The following is a 19,257-nucleotide window of genomic DNA, read 5'->3' on the forward strand; positions in this document are numbered from 1 at the left end:
CATTTCAGCATGATATATGCCTAAAATTCAGAATTCTTCCATTGCTCACAATAAATGCAGGGGACACACAGACCAGAATTCAATGTGCTTCGTGCCTCATATTTGAGAGGACTTCATTTTCTAAGACTGTCTTTGGGATGAGTGGTATAATTCCAAATGCTAGAGTTAAACGTGCCATATTCTCTAGTTACTCCATCCACACTCTAACCCTAAAGTCTACTTTTAAAGACTAACTCCCCACATCCATGAAAAGAAGCACAAGTTGTTTTGTTCTCACCCAGAGGAAACGTCATTTCTCCTAAAGCAGGGCTTGATACCGCTGGAGGCACAATCCTGCCGTCTATGTAGCTGGGTACAGGGTGATAGCAAATGTCTGGGACAGTGCCTCAAAAGGAGAGCCAGCTGTAGTAAAGTAAACTCTGGAGTTGAAGTGGTGAATGTTGTCACTGCAGAGCCAAATGAACCGACCTGGATGTGGTACCAGCTCGTCCTAAATTAAACTTGCTCATGACTCCAGACCCTAAAAGGAGTAACAGAGTGGCAGAAAAAAATTGGAGGTCTCAAGGAGACTTTTTTTTTTCTTTTCTTGATTTTCAAGACAGGGTTTCTCTGTGTAGTTTTGGCGCCTGTCCTGGATCTCACTCTGTAGCCCAGGCTGGCCTGGAACTCACAGAGATCCGCTTGGCTCTGCCTCCCTAGTGCTGGGATTAAAGGCATGCACCACCACCGTCCAGTTTCAAGGAGACTTTTAAGTGAATATTTTGGATGGAAGCCAAAATGGAATAACTTCCTCTTATTCCAAACTCCTAGAAATACACGTTTGAAATATTGAATGACACATTTTAAAATATAAAGCAAAGTTTTTTTTTTCAGAAGGAGACAATCATTTAGGTATCAGACAGACATGGAGCTATTATTTATGAATAGTGGTAATGCAGCTTAGTACAAATATGAGCTATGTGCCTTATCAGCTGGAAACCCAATGCTGGCTGGAAAACAATCTGAGATTCCAGGGTTAAGGCTAGAGACTTGTCAATCAGCAGAGACTTGGTGGAACTTAAATCTGGGCACTGTCTATGGAGGGCAAAGAAGAGTAGACTAAGTCCGTAAGCTGTTCCAGTAGATATGCATAGAAAATGTGAGTCAAAATGGCCTTCGTGGCGTGGAAACTTCAGGCAAAGCTCTTAACTTGAAGCTGTTGAAGAAACATTTAGGGTCCAGGCGAGTTGCCCATGGTATCACTCAACATTAATGTCTTCACGTCCTACATTGCACATGTTTTTAAAGTCCCCAAAGACTAAGCCATACAAAATAAAATCATTGAACAGCCAAGCCAATTGTTTTTAGGATATAAAATGAGAGAACACTCTTCCAGTGAAATAGAGACAATACAGTAGTCAGGAGAAAACATTAAAATATGTGTTGTCTATGTCCAAAGAGTCCAAGCGACAAATAGTGTCCACAAGACAAATGAATGTGAAAAACCATGGAAGCTATTCAAGAATGGATGTTAGCATCAGAAGAAAAAAAATTTTGAGCCTGAGATACAGCCTAGCATTGTGCAATGTTCTAGACTTGATCCCCAGCACTAAAAACATTTCAAATGAGAGATTTAAATAACAGCTACACAGAACTGGAGAGAATATAAAGTCGGTGAACTGGACAAGACAAACAGCAAGACTGTCAGAACACAGAGTGACCGGAAGCAAGAGAGAAAACAAAAGACAAGGAAAAAGGGCTACACATACTTACGCACAGGTAACACTCAGAGAATGCAGAAGCACAAAACAGAACGGCATAAATGATATTTATGGTATTAATACGTGAGTTAGCTAGAACTGAAGAGAAGTGATTCTTCAGATCCAAAAGGCCACTAAATACAAGCAAGCAACTCTCCCTGCCTCTCATACATGATATCCCAAAATGCTAGAAAAATTAAGTATATTCTGAAACTTAATAGAAAAACGATTTCTCTAATATGCAGCAACAACCAGATTGACAGCAGGTGCTTCATTATCAGGAATCAACGTTCGAAGACAATACATAAAGCATCTTAAAGTGCTATGGCAAGATCATTGTGAATTTATAATCCTACCTCAGTCAAGAGGGAGAGTGGGATGTGCCTAAAAAATCTGCTTTTATACAATAGCTATAAAAGGTAATTTTAAGTAATCAGGTTTAAAAATACTCCATTGAAACTAAGAGTCTCATTATTTTACATGCCACTAAGAGAGGACAGAAAGAAGACACCAACCTGTCATACTTTTAATTACTTAACTTTTCACTTTTTCAAAAAAGCTCTCTTCATTGATTTTTATCAAACATGTAGGCACTAAGCAAGAAGTCAGGCATTGTAGCACATGCCTGTAATCCCAAAAATCTGGTGTCAGAGGCAGGATGTTCACAAGTTCAATGCCAGCCTGGACTACAGAGTGATACCTTGCTTCAAAGGAGCAGGAGAGACGAGAGAGGAGGACATAGAAAGTAAGGGGGTGAAGAGAGGAAATGTGAGAAGGAGAGGAGAGGAAAGCAAATAAGGGAAAAGAAAAGGAAAACAAAAAAGCATAAGTAAACACATTTATAATCCCATTTTCATTTCAAATTACCCAGTCCTCTGTCACGAATGGCACTGTTGAAGATAATTCATTTATAGTCACTCATATTCTTTCTCTCTAGTCACTCTCTAGTCTCTCTTCCTCTTCCTCTACTCCCTGCCCCTTCCCATTTCATTTTGAAACAGGGTTACACTATGTAGCCCAGGCTGGCTTTGAACTTGAAATCCTTCTACCCTTGTTTCCTTCGTGTTAGAATTACAACTGTGCATCACCATGTCTGACTGAAGCAGCATTACTATTATTATTTTTCCTTTTTTATTATTAAGAATTTTAAAATTCATTTTATATACCAATCACAGATTCTCCTCTTCCCTCCTCCTGCCCCTCCAACCTTCTCTCCCAACCCACCCCCCATTCCCACCTCTTCCAAGGCAAGATCTTCCATGGGGAGTCAGCAGAACCGGATACATTCAGCTGAAGCAGGGTCAAGCCCCTCCCCCCAGCAGAATTATTATTGTTTGTTCCTCCTCCTCCTCTTTCTCCTCCTCCTCCTCCTCCACTTCTTTTTTCACAGAACTTTACATGTTGTTATTATATACAATTGCTACTGAATGCAAAGTTTATACAAAATATAAAGTTAGACATACAAAAATATCCTTTGCTATAGAAGCCATTTATGCATTGTACATGCATACAGACACATACATTCATAGTATTTACCATCATAATAATTAGATACCTCCACTATAGACCACTGACAATGGTCGAGAGAGTGCCTGAGCTGACCTACTCTGGTGATCGGATGGCGGAACACCCTAACTGTCATGATAGAACTCTCATCCAGTGATTGGTGGAAGCGGATGCAGAGATCCACGGCCAAACCCCAGGTGGAGATCCAGGAGTCCAATCGGTGAGAGAGAGGAGGAATTATATGAGCAAGAGATATTGAGACCATGACTGGAAAAAGCACAGGGACAAACAGCCAAACTAGTGGAAGCACATGAACTATGAACCAATAGCTGAGGAGCCCCCATGGAACTGGACCAGGCCCTCTGGATAAGTGAGACAGTTGATTATTAACTTGAACTGTTTAGGAGGGCCACAGACAGTGGAACTGGGACCTGTCATTAGTGCATGAGCTGGCTTTTTGGAACCTAGGGTCTATGTAGGGACACTTTGTTCAGCCTGGGAGGAGGGGACTGGACCTGCCTCGACTGAATCTACCAGATTGAACTCAATCCCCAGGGGAGACCTTGCCCTGGAGGAGATGGGCATGGGGGGGGCCTGGGGGGAAGGCTGGGGGTGGGAGGAGGGAGGACAGGGGAATCTGTGGCTGATATGTAAAATTAATTATAAAATAAAAATATTTAAAAAAATAATTACTCATGTATATAAGTATGCTATTTAAATTATTTTACATTTTTTCCAAAATGAGAGGTAATTATAAAAACAAAAATGAATGGGAATGGGAATGAAATAGTCATTGCATTTAAAATAGTACAAAACTATTCTTTAATCTAGAGAATGAGGTTATTTTGTCCAAATATCAAAACTAAAGTTCCAGTACTAGGTTCCTGTTGCTGTTATTCTTTCATTTTGATAACAATTTAAAAATAAATATTCTGACCAGTGAAATCAGACAGCTGATCTGATAAGCTGAGCACATAGACCAGGTGAGTAGAAAAATGTAGATGATCAGCTAGTCATCAAAACTGGGACAAAAATTCCACCTAGTTCCCCACTTAAAACTAGAGCTTCGGTGTAGAATGAAATATAAACGAAGTTCCATGCAATCCAGCAACTTAAATGCATTTTGGCTTCTCAAAGAGTTTCTTCAGCTTGAAGCATCACTTCTTTATAAAAAAAAAAGTCTGAAAATCATTTTTGCTATGCTCTTTAACCAACTTTTCAAATACATAAACTAGCTCCCCTTCGTTTCCCATTTTATTATACTGATAATTAATCTGTTCAACATATGCTCCACTTACTTCCCACAATCACTGCTTCCTAGGAGTCAAAAGCCACCTCCAGCTTCTCAGAGATTTGCACCCCAGCTGTCCACCATGCAAACTTTGATCCCAGAGATTTTCACATTCCCTGTGTGCTCAGGGAGGATTATGACATCAAACGACCACCTGGATAGCAAACACTCTCGACTCATTTCTATTTCTGAGGTTAAAATGTGAAGCAGTACATACTTCTTAAAATTGAGTACTACTACCATGGGTAGAAGAGTAAGACAGTAACTCTAAAGGGCAATTTTGAATGCGCTGTTACGACATGCTTATTTTTAAAGTCATCCATACTTCCTACAACGTTAAAAATGTGATCTCCATTTGGTGATTTCAAATGGAATCAATCATACTCAGAAGGCACAGAGAATACTTGGTACTTGGTACCTTATTTAATTTTATATCCCCAAATGTGCTACTCTCCTGGGGCTTCTGTTATAAATTATATTATTAGATGTTTTATAGCATGTAATTACATTCTTTTATATTTATAGATACCACCATCATAAAATACAGCTATGATAAGACTACAAAAATTGATAAAAACTCAATGTTTTCAACCTTGGTGTTGACCTTATAGCAGAATTTTTTTTATGAGGTCTCAGTCTGGAGCCCAGGCTGCCCCTGAATTCATGGCAACCCTTCTGTCTCAGCCTTCTGACTGCTGGGATCTCAGGTATGACCCACTGTGACTACCACTTAGAGTACAAATTAACAGACACTTTCATATTTGTGTAACTGTCACACATGGTATGACATACATTGGTACCTGAAGTACACACTGCAAATGGAAGTTTTGGGATAGCCATCAAAAGGTGGCTTTGCATTCAGGGACTTCCTATTCTTTTGCAAGTAACTGAAACATCTCTCTATTAAATTATAGCATTTACCTTTAAATTGTTTCTAATTAGAAACTTGGGGTAAAAAATCCTCTCCAAATCATTATTTTTGGAGTTAAATTAAAATTTTACTTTTGTCACTAAAAATTGTGAATTAAGGATTATTTCCTATCCATCTAATTTAGATCTTAACTTGATTATTCTGCAATTAATTTTACTCAACTAATTTCTGATAAAGGTGGTTTTCAAAGCTACCCATCATTATTAGGAATTGTAAATTTCTCTCTCTAATTTCCTTATGTTTTGCTTCATGTATGTATTAAAAATTATGCTATTGAGGGCCTACACTGGAACTTGTGCTTAATTGTCTCTTGGTAACCGTTTTTTTCCTTCATCAGTATGAAGTATCTGTTTATTGTTAAATTGCATTAAATCATATTTTGTCTGATATTAATGTTGCCTTACTATTTTTCTTTTGTTGATATTTTCCTATTACGCCTTCTTCCAAGCTATCATTTTAAAGCATCATTTTAAGTGTGATTTTTGTAAAGATCATAGTTAACTTTTTTTAATATTTAGGGTGAAGTTAGGGATTGGGCTGGTTTAGTAAAGTGGTGATTGTAGCTTCTTCCCCAAGATCCATGACTTCTCTAGCTCTAGGCGGTTGGCTAGCTTTCCAATACCAGGCTTGATTTCCAAGGAAAGGGGGAAATGATGTAATTACATTAGATTATCATTTTTTATTTTAAAAATTAAAATTAAAATGTATCATGACTATCTGGTAATGAGTGAATGTAACTGGTTTATATTTAATGTGACTGATACAATTGGGCTTTTTCTTCACTATTCCTTGGTGGTTTTTATCTGCTAGTACTTATGTACTTTATATCCTTTCTGCATATTTGTGTTGATAGAATTTTCTTTACTCGCTTAATTTTCCCAAGTATGGAAGTTATATACACAAATTTTATTAGTTTATTTAGGTTCTCTTAAATTCTTTTAACAGGAATAGTCCCATTCATGCTTTTCTAGCAAAGCCTGAATACAATCCGTATGTCCTATCCACTTTGATAAACAGGACAATGACACACTTTGATGTCCCTGTACAAGAACAGTATTTTCTTTAAGAATGAAATCAGGCCTGTGCTTCTTATCTAAGACTATCAGCGGAAAAATCTGTCTGTCTCTGTCTCGTTGAGCTACTTTTTCCAGACTATTCCCCTTCTATTCTTTCTGTATCCACTGGGCCTAACAACTTAAACTAAGTAAATCCCAGCTTTGCATGGTGAGCCCACTTCACAATTCTATCTTGGATGCTTCAACAAAAGTACACAAGTTCAAAGAAAAATAGTTAATGGTAAACAGCTTCAGCAGAAAACTCAGTAGGCCCAGAGAAACCATCAGAGCTCACTGTGAGGGCCATTGGAAATGGGCAGATGTTCTTGCCCTGGCTATACAATCTGAATAAGGCTTCCTAAATTAACTAAATTACTGGAGGGAAATAAAGCAACTCACTGAGTGTGGATACCTGCCATACTGTTCGAGACCCAAATGCACGGGTGCGTCTCTTTCCTCACTTCTAAAATTTTGCTGCTTCTACTAAGTGAGAAATCAAAATACTTTTTAAAAATAATTCACTAAAGACTCTGTGCATGAATTATCTTATCTAATTGAATTTAATGTGAAAGCTTTCCAAAGTATAATGCTGGGTTATCCTGACATCGTCAGTGAAGGATCAGTAAATTCTGGGAGCACTTTCAGCTGGGCAAGAGATTGAATATAAATTGAATATCAATTACAAACATCACACGTTTATCTTATTTATCAGCATGCAGATTAGCTACACTTTAGACTGCCTACTGCCATTTATTGATCTTAGGAATATTTGGGATAGTAGGACCCTGATCTAGGATCAATAAATGACAGGAAGACATTTTAGGACACAATACTTTATCACTCAAACTCTTGGATCTCCTAAAAACAGAGACTAATTATGAAAGGGAATATGTATTGCATCTAAAATTCCTTAGCTTTAATAACTCACAGAAGGGAATTCTGATCCCAATTCTACAGCTGAGGAAACTCAAGCACTCCAGCGCCACACTGCTTTCCTAAGTGAGGGAAATGGACACAATGGCTGAATTTTGATAATAGCTTGAGCACATAACATTAAGCAGATAAATCTGGGGCCCAAACAGAAGAAAAATAAATTAGAACCTGGGCACCTATTAGAAGTCATTTTGCCACCAATGTGTAGGTCTTCTGTCTCTCCGGGTATAAACATTTTGTTTTGGATTATTTGTACCATTGGTTCCCTCCTATTTCTTTAATAATAACTGTCGAGAGGCAACCATATCAGTCATATAATTTATTAAAAATCGTTCCCACCTTCTTAGAAGCAAATGAGCTACTTTCCTTGGAGATAGAATTTTCTTTAAAATACCTAGTTACTTGACAACCTTTGAGTTCCATGAATACACTTTTTGTCCTCGGGAACATCATGATGAAAGGATCTGGCCAGAAAATGAACAAAATGTGACTATTAATTAATACAGCCATTCCTCTGAATAGCATCTTCTGATGGCATGTGTGATTCTTTAGCATACCATTCATTAGAAAGGCGGGAAAGCAAAAGAGCACAAATTTGCTGAAGAAAGTTCTGATTCTACTGAGATATAGTCTTCCGGGAAAAAAAAAAAAAAGCACTGAAGAAGAAAGTCAGAAAACCTAGCCCTCAAAGCACACTGAAGACTTTATTTACCACTAATGGCCATGGAGGCCAACTCTGAATATTTGTTACTGATAATTTATTTAAATGAGTCACCGGTAAGCAATGGCTACAGAAAGGTGGAATTCGTACGTACATTTTGAAGGAAATAGGGAAGAATCAAATGTATAAAGTTGGTCATTTTATTTGATATGAAAATAAAATATAGGGCTTCTGAAAACAGGGTGCTGGTTCTGAGTTCATATTAAAATATCTTAGAAAGCAGAACATTCTGATTATCTCACTAAGTATATTTCCCCCATTTGTACTAGAATGCCATAAAGCTGTAAGATCAGAACTTCATTTTAAGAACTAGACAAATTAAAATAAAAACAAAAGCAAACAAAGAAAACCACAAACCCTAAAGACCAAGACGTGAAAGCAGGAGGACTATTCAGGAGGTGGAATGGGGCTTGAGAGGTGTATTAGGAGAAGAGAGGGTAAAGGGGATGTGTGATTTGAGAAAATCAAAATATGATGGCCATGTATGAAAACGTCACAGTGAAAACATAGCTTGTATGCTACCTAAAATAATAATGATGATAATAATAATAATAATAATAATAATAATAATAATAATAATATCTTAAAGCTCAAAAAACAAGTCTTCAAAAATTACGAGTGTGATGATGGTGGTGTGCCTTAATGCTACACTGCTTCTTAGTATGTATAAGGCCCTGGGTCCATCTGAATATTGAAAACGAAGAGGGACAAAATGTGTGCTACTGGAAAAGCTTGTGAATTGCTATGCAGCAAGTCTCATTTTTTGTGAGTGATGTTAAGCAGTTAGAATATTGGAAAAGGAAAGACCACGGTGGTACATACCAAGAGAAAAAAAAAAAGATGAGGTTTTATGTATCCCAGGCTAGCCTTCATCTAAACAGCTAAGGGGAAATTTGATGTTCTGATTCTTTTGCCTTTACCTCCCAAGTGCTCAGGTAATAAGCATGTCCCACCACACCTAGGTTTTTTATGAGGAGCTGGGACTTGAACCCAGAACTCCATGCATGCTAGACAAGCACTCTGACAACTGTGCTATTATCTCCAGCTCTAAAGTGATTTTTAAAAGATTTACTTATTTATTGTTATTTTAATGTGTACTGGTGTTTTGTCTGCATCTATGTCTGTGTACCACATGCATGCAGTGCTCATATCTATGTCTGTACCACATGCATGCAGTGTTCATGGAGGCCAGAAGAGGGCGTCAAATACTCTGGAACTGGAGTTACGGGTGTCTGTGCACCACTGTGTGTGTGAGAAATTGAACCTGGGTCCTCTGGAAGAGTAGCCAGTGCTCTTAACCACTAAGCCATCTCTCCAGACTATCTAACATAATTTCTAAAAAATTTTATTTTATTTCATGTGCATTGGTGTTTTACCTGCATGTATGTCTGTGTGAGGGTGTTGGATCTCCTGGAACTGGAGTTACAGACAGTTGTGAACTGCCATGTGGGTGTTGGGAATTGAACCCGGGCCCTCTGGAAGACCAGCCAGTGCTCTTAACCACTGCCATGTCTCCAGTCCCTAATATAATTTTTTAATAAAGAAATACATTTTCACTTTTGTCAGCCATCACTCCATAAAAACTGTGAAATTAATATAAACTTGAGGCTTGTTTTTAATTTTAATTTTTAAAAAGAGAAAAGTTGGAGTTGGAGGGTGACAAGTTGGACCAAAATACAGTGCATAAAATTCTCAAAGAATAAAATTAAATGAAAAAAGAAAACTACATTTTCAGCTGGAGAGTTGGGTCAGCAGTTAAGTTAAAAGTATTTTTCTGTTCTTGAAGGTGACCTGAGTTTAGACAGTCAGGAACCTGTACCCGCAGCTCCAGGGTATCTGGAGACTCTGGCTCCCTTGAGGCCTTACAAACATATAATTAAATATCAAGTAAACCTTCAAAAATTCCATTTGGGTCTGGAGAGGCGACTCAGTGGTTATCTGGCATCTCTTGCAGAGAATTCAGGTTCAACCAGTACCTCATGGCCGCTCACAACCATCTGTACCTCCAGTTCCAGGAGATCCAATGGCCTCTTCTGGCCTCACTGGACACCAGGTATATATATAATGCAGAGACATACATGTAGGCAAAACATTCATACACATAAAATGAAGATTAAAATACAAAAAAATATAGTTTGACAAAAACACTAAATACATACAATAGATAAAGGAAAGTAGAGTCCCACACTGGAATATTCTTCAGCAATAAAAATAACTATATTGAAAACTCTTCAAAAACCATTGGCTATAAAAAGTCACAGAAGAGTAAATATTTTACATCATTAATATAAATGTTAATGACACAAAATATATTACAGATCATTTATGGCCACATTTATGTGCACTTTGGAACAACTACTGGAGAAATAGACAGCAAATCAGATTGACAACCTGTACCCAGAGGTAGCTGTTATGCTTCAGTTTTTCATAAAAACAAGAAAATGGGAGTCTAACAGTATATCTCAGTGGTAGAGGATGTGCTTAAGCACGTGTGAGGCCTTTACATCAATCTCCAATACCTAAAAAAATCAGCATCTAAACAAAATATAGGCAAACTTTAGCAACTGTTAAATGTGCAGTGAGCACCTGGGTGATGGGATATCACTGACTATTTTTGCTGTTTGAAGTATTTCATAATTTTTATAAGAAGGACTACTTAATGTTCTAGAATGTAGAAGGACAGAAAATATGATAGTATGTGTGCTCTGAAGAGGGAGGTGTGCTCTAAGATCAATTATAGCTTTTCTTGTAGTCAACTTAATTTGATACTTTATAAAAAATTAAATTAAAAATTAATACACATTCATATAATCTTTGAAGAAGATATTCATAAAGAAAGCTAATCAGTATGAGTGCTATTAAAGCACTTGAGTCTCCTTGAGTCTTCTATGATTCATATATTTTAAAAATCATTTTGAAAATGTCTATTTGGTAAAAGAAAGAATGCATTCACCCTAACTCTTCTATATAAAAGACATCATAGCTGATTATTACTGCTTGAGCATATGAAACTAGACAGCCAAATTCAAACACCAAGGAGGACAGAAACTCCCATGCAAGTCCAGATGTCCGGCCTTCCCTTTAGACTTCTTGTTAAGTCCAACAGAATGGAAGACTCAAGCTGCATAAACGATTTTAAGTAATGAAGATTTTACAGTGTTATTTTATAAACACAGAAAAACTGGAAATAAGTCTTCTGTTGTTGGCTTAGTTAGGCTAAATAAATTAAAACCAAGTCACTAACTGGAATATTGTTAGGTTATTAAGGCAAAAATTAAATTAAAGAATATTGAATGTGCTTTTAAAAAATAAAATTCCCAGGACAATATTAAGCAAACACACTAAATTTGTAAATATGGCTCAAAATCGTGTATAAAATCTGGGGTTATATGGATAAATGTGCAGAATAAGAGTATGATATTATGATAGAGGAATGGGTGAAATTTTCATCTTTAATTTCTTTGAGTGTTGGTTTAATAAATTATTTAACCAGTGATTTAAAGTAATTATGTATATTCTAAAAGATTAAGTGATATCCCCTTTTCTATAGCTAGTAACCTTCAGGTGTATTTTGATTAACCTTTGACATCATTCAAATTTCATTACTTTAAAGCAGAACTACAAGTCAAATTCAGTTACCTGTTCTCTGGGCTAGGCAAGCGAAGGAAGCACTCGGCACTCCACCTCTGCCCTCCAGATCTGCTGGAGTATTAAAGCACACTAGACAAGAATATTAGTCTTAATCAAGTGAGTACTAGTCTCTGAGAACGACTCACTGACATCAGGAACCCCACGGAGACAACTCACGGAGCTTCTCAAGTCCCAATGTTTCTCGAAGTGTCTATATTCAAGACTTTCTATTCAGAAGCCATGTGACTGGAACGTTCATCTCCGATCTTGGGACCCACCATCCCCTATATCCTCAACCTTTTGGAAAACTGTGCTTGGCACAGGATTCCATCTTTCAGAGGCAAACCAAATCCTAAAGAGTCCATTTTACTCCTAAAATAAATAGCAGTTATTTTCCCAAGGGGGAGAAAAACTGAACACTTTTTTACATCTGACACAGTACAAAACACTTCATATACGTGACATAGATCAATCACGCCTTCTTCCTGGGTGCTGCTGCAGATACACAAAATCAATTTCTGGACTGTTCCAGAACGATCTGTGTTTTTCATAAATTCAGTAAAGACATACAAAAGGCTGAAACCCAGTGGTCTAAGGCCAGTGCTTTTCCACAATGAAAGACAATTTATTAATAGATCGTGGTCTATATTTTTTTTAAAAAAAAATAAAGTGTTACTGCACATGATATTGATTTTACAAGCCCGTGTCAATTATATTTTCTTTGTGTGTACTACAGATACGGCATAAAGTTGGTTTGGTTTTTAAAGAACGATTTTTTTTTCTACTTAGTCCATTCTGGCCTTGAGCTTGTGATTCTCCCGCCTCAGTCTAGCTTTGAGAGTACAGACATACTCCCTCACATTTCAGTCTTAAAATGTATTTCTTTTTGTGAGTTACGCCAAAAGGTTTCCAAAACACTGGTTGCATAGTACAGATTTAGGATCAATGCACGAAGAGACACAACAAAGACAAAAACCAGCAAACCAACCGAGATAGCAAAACATATGTAACAAGCTATAGAAGTATCTAGAGACGTAACAAAATGGAAGGCATTTAAACCATGATCATCCACTGTAATAAAGGGAATTACGGTATTGCTTATTTGGCTAAAAAGCCAATAATTTAAGTATTCCATTCATATTTTTCTTTATCTTGCATAATAACAAGCAGAATGAATAAATTACTAAAACTTCATTACCACTTCCCCTTTGTCATATGCGGTAAGTTATGAAAAGCACAGTAGCTGAGACAAGGGTAGTAGTTCAGTACCTTCATAATCAAATTCCATTCCCAGAATAACAAAAAGTATTCATTAAACCCTCCTATGTCACCTGGCTTACAGCTCAAATCATATTTGCACCGTTCCTCCTTCCTTTCTCCTTTATTTAAAATCAAATCAAGCAATTTGTGGGAAACTATCTCTAACGTGAAGATACTCAATTCCCTATCGGCGACTAACGTGAAGATACTCAATTCCCTATCGGCGGGGCGGCTAAGAGTCCGCACACCTAGGCTTCCCCACTCCAAAGCCGCCGAAGCTGGGCGCCGCGCCCGGAGACTTTCCCGGGACTTAGGAGGCATGGTACCCCACCCCCGACATCGCTCCACTAGAGCATCGTGCCAGCCGATTCTCCGCTCTCCCGGGGGCTCCTGGACAGACAGGATTTGCCCCCGTAGGGAATAAAAAGCGCAATCCCCGCGACCATCACTGCCGCCGCCGCCGCCGCCGCCGCCGCCGCGACCACCACTGTACAGTCTCCCGATGAGCCAGTGCCTGGCAGGGACAGAGGCACAACACGTGTCTCTGTCACGGGAGGGGGGCGTGGAGAGCGAGAACATCGCGGACACCAAGCTTCTCAACCCTAGCCCACGAGCCTTACCCTTCCGCGTCCGCTGCTCCAGATTTGCCGAAGGTAATGAGTTCTCGGACCCGGAATTCGCCACCGGGAAAGGAAAAAAAATGAGCTAGATGCAAAAAGCCTATGGGGCAAACGTAAACGTCGGGCACTTACCTCCGTGGTTGAGCGAGCTTGCTATCCCGTCCGCAAAGTAACCGCGCAGGCTGGTGGGAAGCAGTCGGGAGAAGGCGGCGGACCGGAGCCGGACCTACTCCAGCGGGGAAACAGCCAACTCCCAGGAGCTAGCCCGCTACAAATACGCCTGCTTACTCGGGGTCGACCTACTTAACTAGAAAGGGCAGCTAGAGACCCCGAACGGGACGCGCTGGGATTGGTTGCCTCTGGTATTGTTTCAAAGGACACTCTTCTGTGATTGGCTAGCAGAGTCAAGCGGGAACCCGAGGTGGGAGGTGGGAGAGGGCTTTAACAAAGTTGTTACCCAGGCAACAGAGCGACGCACAGCGAGCGGCAGTCTATTTTCGGAGCCTAGGCTGTGGCCGGAGCATTGACCAAGGTGAGGAAAATTGAAGCGTAGAAGGGGAAAACAGAGGGGGACCTTGAACGCTGCGACAGTTGGAGAAACTAGGGAGAATTTAAAATACTCGAGGGCTCGGCGCGATACCCCTCAAAAGGCCTATGTTGCTCAAAGTAGAGGCGAATGTTCCCGAAGTCCCACCCTCCTTAACACCCAGAGCAGGATGTTGCTTCTAGAAAAACTCCTAGAGAAGGCCTGGGTACTGACCCACTGTAGCAAAACAAAAATGAACATCCAAATATTTCCCAAATTTCCTTTCTCAGGTCTCACACACTCTCAATGCGTCCCTCCTTTCCGTTAAAAAATAATTTGAGAGTGTCAGTTGTTTCCTCGTAGGTAGGTCTGGGTGGTCAAAGTTGGAAGACTCACCTTACCTTCCGTTTTATGTGAACAAGCAGTGTTATGTACCAGCAGGACTTGGTTGGAAAATGGAGGAAGAGTGCACTCAGTAACGCCTTTCAAACAGGAAAATAAAAATAAAATGGCTCCCCTATGGAGCAATATATCTGTGGGAGAGAATTTCAGCGGCCTCAGAGTTCTGAGGACGTTGGTTACATCCTCAAGGAGTGGAGAGCCGTAACCCCCGCGTTTACTGGGTCGGAACATAGTGGGCAAAGCTTACTTATACCTTAAAAATCCTTCTACTCCACCAGAGGCTGATTAGGAGAGTATTTTGTCATTTGACTATACCATTAAAAATATACATCACTGTGACAAAAATTGAATCTGAGGAATGAGAGAGAACCCAGTTTGAGCAGAGAGATAAGGATCATTAATTCTAACAGTTTCCTGTTGTGGTAAGGATTCAAAACCCGGATTACAGAAATAAACAAAACCAGGTCTTTGACCTTAGGAGTACACTTCAAAGAACTGAAAGAAAAATTACCAGTCAACACTCTTTATATAGAAGTTGAATATGAAACTAAGAATAAATTATTGCCAAATGTATTAAGTTTTCCTGGAATGTGCTATATAGCACCCCACCCCATCCCCTTTACTATTTAGTCCAGGCTTCCTTAAAAAGGCCCACAACCTTCCAAGTGCTAGGATTTCAAATATACTACATAGCTTTTGATGGCACAGGATGAGCCTCATAAAAATTAAAGCTTTCCATCTCAGTATATAAACTCACTCTGGAGATCATGTAGTACCAGTTACTAGGAAGGCTGATGTGTGAGGTTCCTTTGAGCCTAGGAGTTCAAGGTCAGCCTGGTCAAGGTAAGAAGACCAAGTCTTAAAGCAATGCAACACGTCTTTCAAAGGATGGTAGAGATTCCATTATTTTATTTTATTTTATATTATTTTATTTTAGTTTAGTTTAGTTTAGTTTTTCGAGACAGGGTTTCTCTGTGTAGTTTTGCGCCTTTCCTGGATCTTGCTCTGTAGATCAGGCTGGCCTCGAACTCACAGAGATCCGCCTGGTTCTGCCTCCTGAGTGCCGGGACTAAAGGCGTGTGCCACCACTGCCCAGCTGAGATTCCATTTTTATAAGTAACCTAGATAAAGTGCAGACACAGAATTATTAAATCAAACGAGGCTTATGTTTTTAAGTTTAGGTAACATGCTGTCACTAAGCCCTATCTCTATGCCCTCTTTTTGTTTCTCATTTTTCATTTTGGGACAAAGTATCACTAAGTTAGCCAGGCTGGTCTTGAGCTCTGTAGACCAGACTTGCCTCAACTGCCTCAGTCTTCTGAGTAGCTGTACCTCAAGTCCTGGCTTGCATTTATGTTTCTGAAAGATTCCAGATACTTAAAAAAAAACATTTTCAGTTAACTATATTTTAAGTTTGTGACAGAAATCTTATTAAGCTCCCGTAGTGATGTTTTTATGGTAGTGAATGGTAGAAATATAAAAAAGGAAACTATTCTTGGGTATTAAAGACATAACATGTTTATCTCCTGTTGAACCAAGGACCTTTGGCATGTTTATGAACATACCTATGAACTTATGAACACATTGAACTCCATCCCCAGTCCATAACTGAATTAGTTTCAGTAGGTAGAGAATTACTGATGAGTATAGTTGTCGAAAAAATTAGTTATGTGTGTCTGTGTGGGGATATGAGCACAAGAGTGCAGATGCTCATGGAAGTCAGAGATATTAGCTCTCCCTAGAGCTGGAATTACAGGCAGTTTGAGATGTCTGATGTGGGTGCTGGGAACTCAAGTTAAGTCTTCTGAAGAGCACTATGGACTCTTACCACTGAGCCATCCTACCAGTCTCGTCCCCAAGATTATTTTCTTTTAATGGCAGGAAGTCAGAGATATTAGCTCTCCCTAGAGCTGGAATTACAGGCAGTTTGAGATGTCTGATGTGGGTGCTGGGAACTAAAGTTAAGTCCCCTGAAGAGCACTATGGACTCTTACCACTGAGCCATCCTACCAGTCCCGTCCCCAAGATTATTTATTTAATGGCAGGAAGTCAGAGATATTAGATCTCCCTAGAGCTGGAATTACAGGCAGTTTGAGATGTCTGATGTGGGTGCTGGGAACTCAAGTTAAGTCTTCTGAAGAGCAGCATGGACTCTTACCACTGAGCCATCCTACCAGTCCCGTCCCCAAGATTATTTTCTTTTAATGGCAGGAAGTCAGAGATATTAGCTCTCCCTAGAGCTGGAATTACAGGCAGTTTGAGATGTCTGATGTGGGTGCTGGGAACTAAAGTTAAGTCCCCTGAAGAGCACTATGGACTCTTACCACTGAGCCATCCTACCAGTCCCGTCCCCAAGATTATTTATTTAATGGCAGGAAGTCAGAGATATTAGCTCTCCCTAGAGCTGGAATTACAGGCAGTTTGAGATGTCTGATGTGGGTGCTGGGAACTCAAGTTAAGTCTTCTGAAGAGCACTATGGACTCTTACCACTGAGCCATCCTACCAGCCCCCCCCCCCAGATTTTTTTTTAATGGCAGGAAGTCAGAGATATTAGATTTCCCTAGAGCTGGAATTACAGGCAGTTTGAGATGTCTGATGTGGGTGCTGGGAACTCAAGTTAAGTCTTCTGAAGAGCACTATGGACTCTTACCACTGAGCCATCCTACCAGTCCCGTCCCCAAGATTATTTATTTAATGGCAGGAAGTCAGAGATATTAGATCTCCCTAGAGCTGGAATTACAGGCAGTTTGAGATGTCTGATGTGGGTGCTGGGAACTAAAGTTAAGTCCTCTGAAGAGCAGCATGGACTCTTACCACTGAGCCATCCTACCAGTCCCGTCCCCAAGATTATTTTCTTTTAATGGCAGGAAGTCAGAGATATTAGCTCTCCCTAGAGCTGGAATTACAGGCAGTTTGAGATGTCTGATGTGGGTGCTGGGAACTAAAGTTAAGTCCCCTGAAGAGCACTATGGACTCTTACCACTGAGCCATCCTACCAGTCCCGTCCCCAAGATTATTTTCTTTTAATGGCAGGAAGTCAGAGATATTAGATCTCCCTAGAGCCGGAATTACAGGCAATTTGAGATGTCTGATGTGGGTGCTGGGAACTAAAGTTAAGCCCTCTGAAGAGCACTATGGACTCTTACCACTGAGCCATCCTACCAGCCCCCCCCCCCGCAAGATTGTTTTTTTAATGGCAGGAATTCATTAGTGTGCCATAATAGAATATTTTCCTACAAGCATAAGGCCCTAGATTAAAATCCTAAGCATAACCAAAAGTAGACAAAAACAGTTAGCCAGAATATTATCATTAAATTCAGATATGAGCACAGATGATGTTTATTTTTGCATTCTCAAAAGAATTTTTTGGACAGAATTGCTAAATAAGGCACTATATAAAGTTGTAGAAAATGCTAAATGTATTTAGAGAAAAACAAGATTTTGAAATATTGGAAGTCATTCAGTCATCAACAGAATTCTCCCTGGGGACATGTTGGCACCTATTAAGTTCAGACAGGATGCTATGTGATGCTTTGCTGATGTTGTTGCTTCTTCCCCGTTTGGCAAGGACTCTCCCCTTGAGCCACCCCTCTAGCTATATCTGGTGGTCTTTCATTTCCTGATTCCATTTACTCTGTGTACTTAGTAAAATATGTTAGAACTATTCCCTATACTTTATATACTTAGTAAAGTATGTATACTATACTAACTTAACTTTCACTTTTCTCCAAGTAGTTAAAAAGCCTTTCTTATAGATGCTGTGTATGGAGGCCAAAAAATACATAAATTACAAAGAATGGTGCTAGACTCACAAAGTCTGCCTTGATCCCAAAGGCTATTGATAATGCCTCAGTGCCATAGACCTGGAGCCTTCTTGATACACATTTTTTAGTCCCTAACTGGTCCCAGTGTTTTGGTTCCAACTGGTTCTGGACTTTTTTTTTTTAATTTTTATTTATTTATTTTAATTTTATAATTTAATTTAGTTCTACATATCAACCACGGATTCCCTTGTTCTCCCCCCCTCCCGCCCCCTCCCCTTCCCCCCAGCCCACGCCCCATTCCAATCTCCTCCAGGGCAAAGCCTTCCCCGCAGACTGAGATCAAACTGGTAGACTCAGTCCAGGTAGGTCCAGTCCCCTCCTCCCAGGCTGAGCCAAGGGACCCTGCATAGGCCCCAGGTTTCAAACAGCCGACTCATGCAATGAGCACAGGACCCGGTCCCACTGCCTGGGTGCCTCCCAAACAGATCAGGCCAATCAACTGTCTCACCCACTCAGAGGGCCTGATCCAGTTGGGGACCCCTCAGCCATTGGTTCATATTTCATGTGTTTCCGTTTGTTTGGCTATTTGTCTCTGTGCTTTATCCGACCTTGGTCTCAACAATTCTTGCTCATATAAACCCTTCTCATTCTCGCTAATTGGACTCCCAGGGATCCACCTGGGGCCTAGTCATGGATCTCTGCATCCAGATCCCTCAGTAGTTGGATGAGGTTTCTAGCATGACAATTAGGGTGTTTGGCCATCCCATCACCAGAGTAGGTCAGTTCGAGCTGTCTCTCGACCATTGCCAGCAGTCTGTTGTGGGGGTATCTTTGTGGATTTCTGTGGGCCTCTCTAGCACTTTGCTTCTTCCTATTCT

At 39.8% G+C, this 19,257-nt stretch overlaps 2 protein-coding genes across 4 annotated transcripts in view; one reads left to right on the plus strand and one right to left on the minus strand.

The window, feature by feature from the left end:
* The window catches only part of Nup62cl (nucleoporin 62 C-terminal like), a 70,790-nt gene extending 56,065 nt beyond the window's left edge, over positions 1–14,725 (minus strand). The window contains exon 1 of one of the 3 annotated variants that reach the window (XM_059251088.1): positions 14,614–14,725. The gene's annotated coding sequence lies outside the window, so the exon portion shown is untranslated. Of the gene's footprint in view, positions 1–13,818; positions 14,036–14,608 lie in introns of those variants that run through there. The other 2 variants (XM_059251087.1, XM_059251086.1) reach the window with 2 other exon arrangements.
* Positions 13,882–19,257, plus strand: part of Dnaaf6 (dynein axonemal assembly factor 6) — a 42,045-nt gene continuing 36,669 nt past the window's right edge. The window contains exon 1 of the mRNA XM_059251089.1: positions 13,882–14,218. The gene's annotated coding sequence lies outside the window, so the exon portion shown is untranslated. The remainder of the gene's footprint in view (positions 14,219–19,257) is intronic.

Source organism: Peromyscus eremicus, chromosome X (genome assembly GCF_949786415.1).
Source record: "Peromyscus eremicus chromosome X, PerEre_H2_v1, whole genome shotgun sequence".
NCBI lineage: Eukaryota > Metazoa > Chordata > Mammalia > Rodentia > Cricetidae > Peromyscus > Peromyscus eremicus.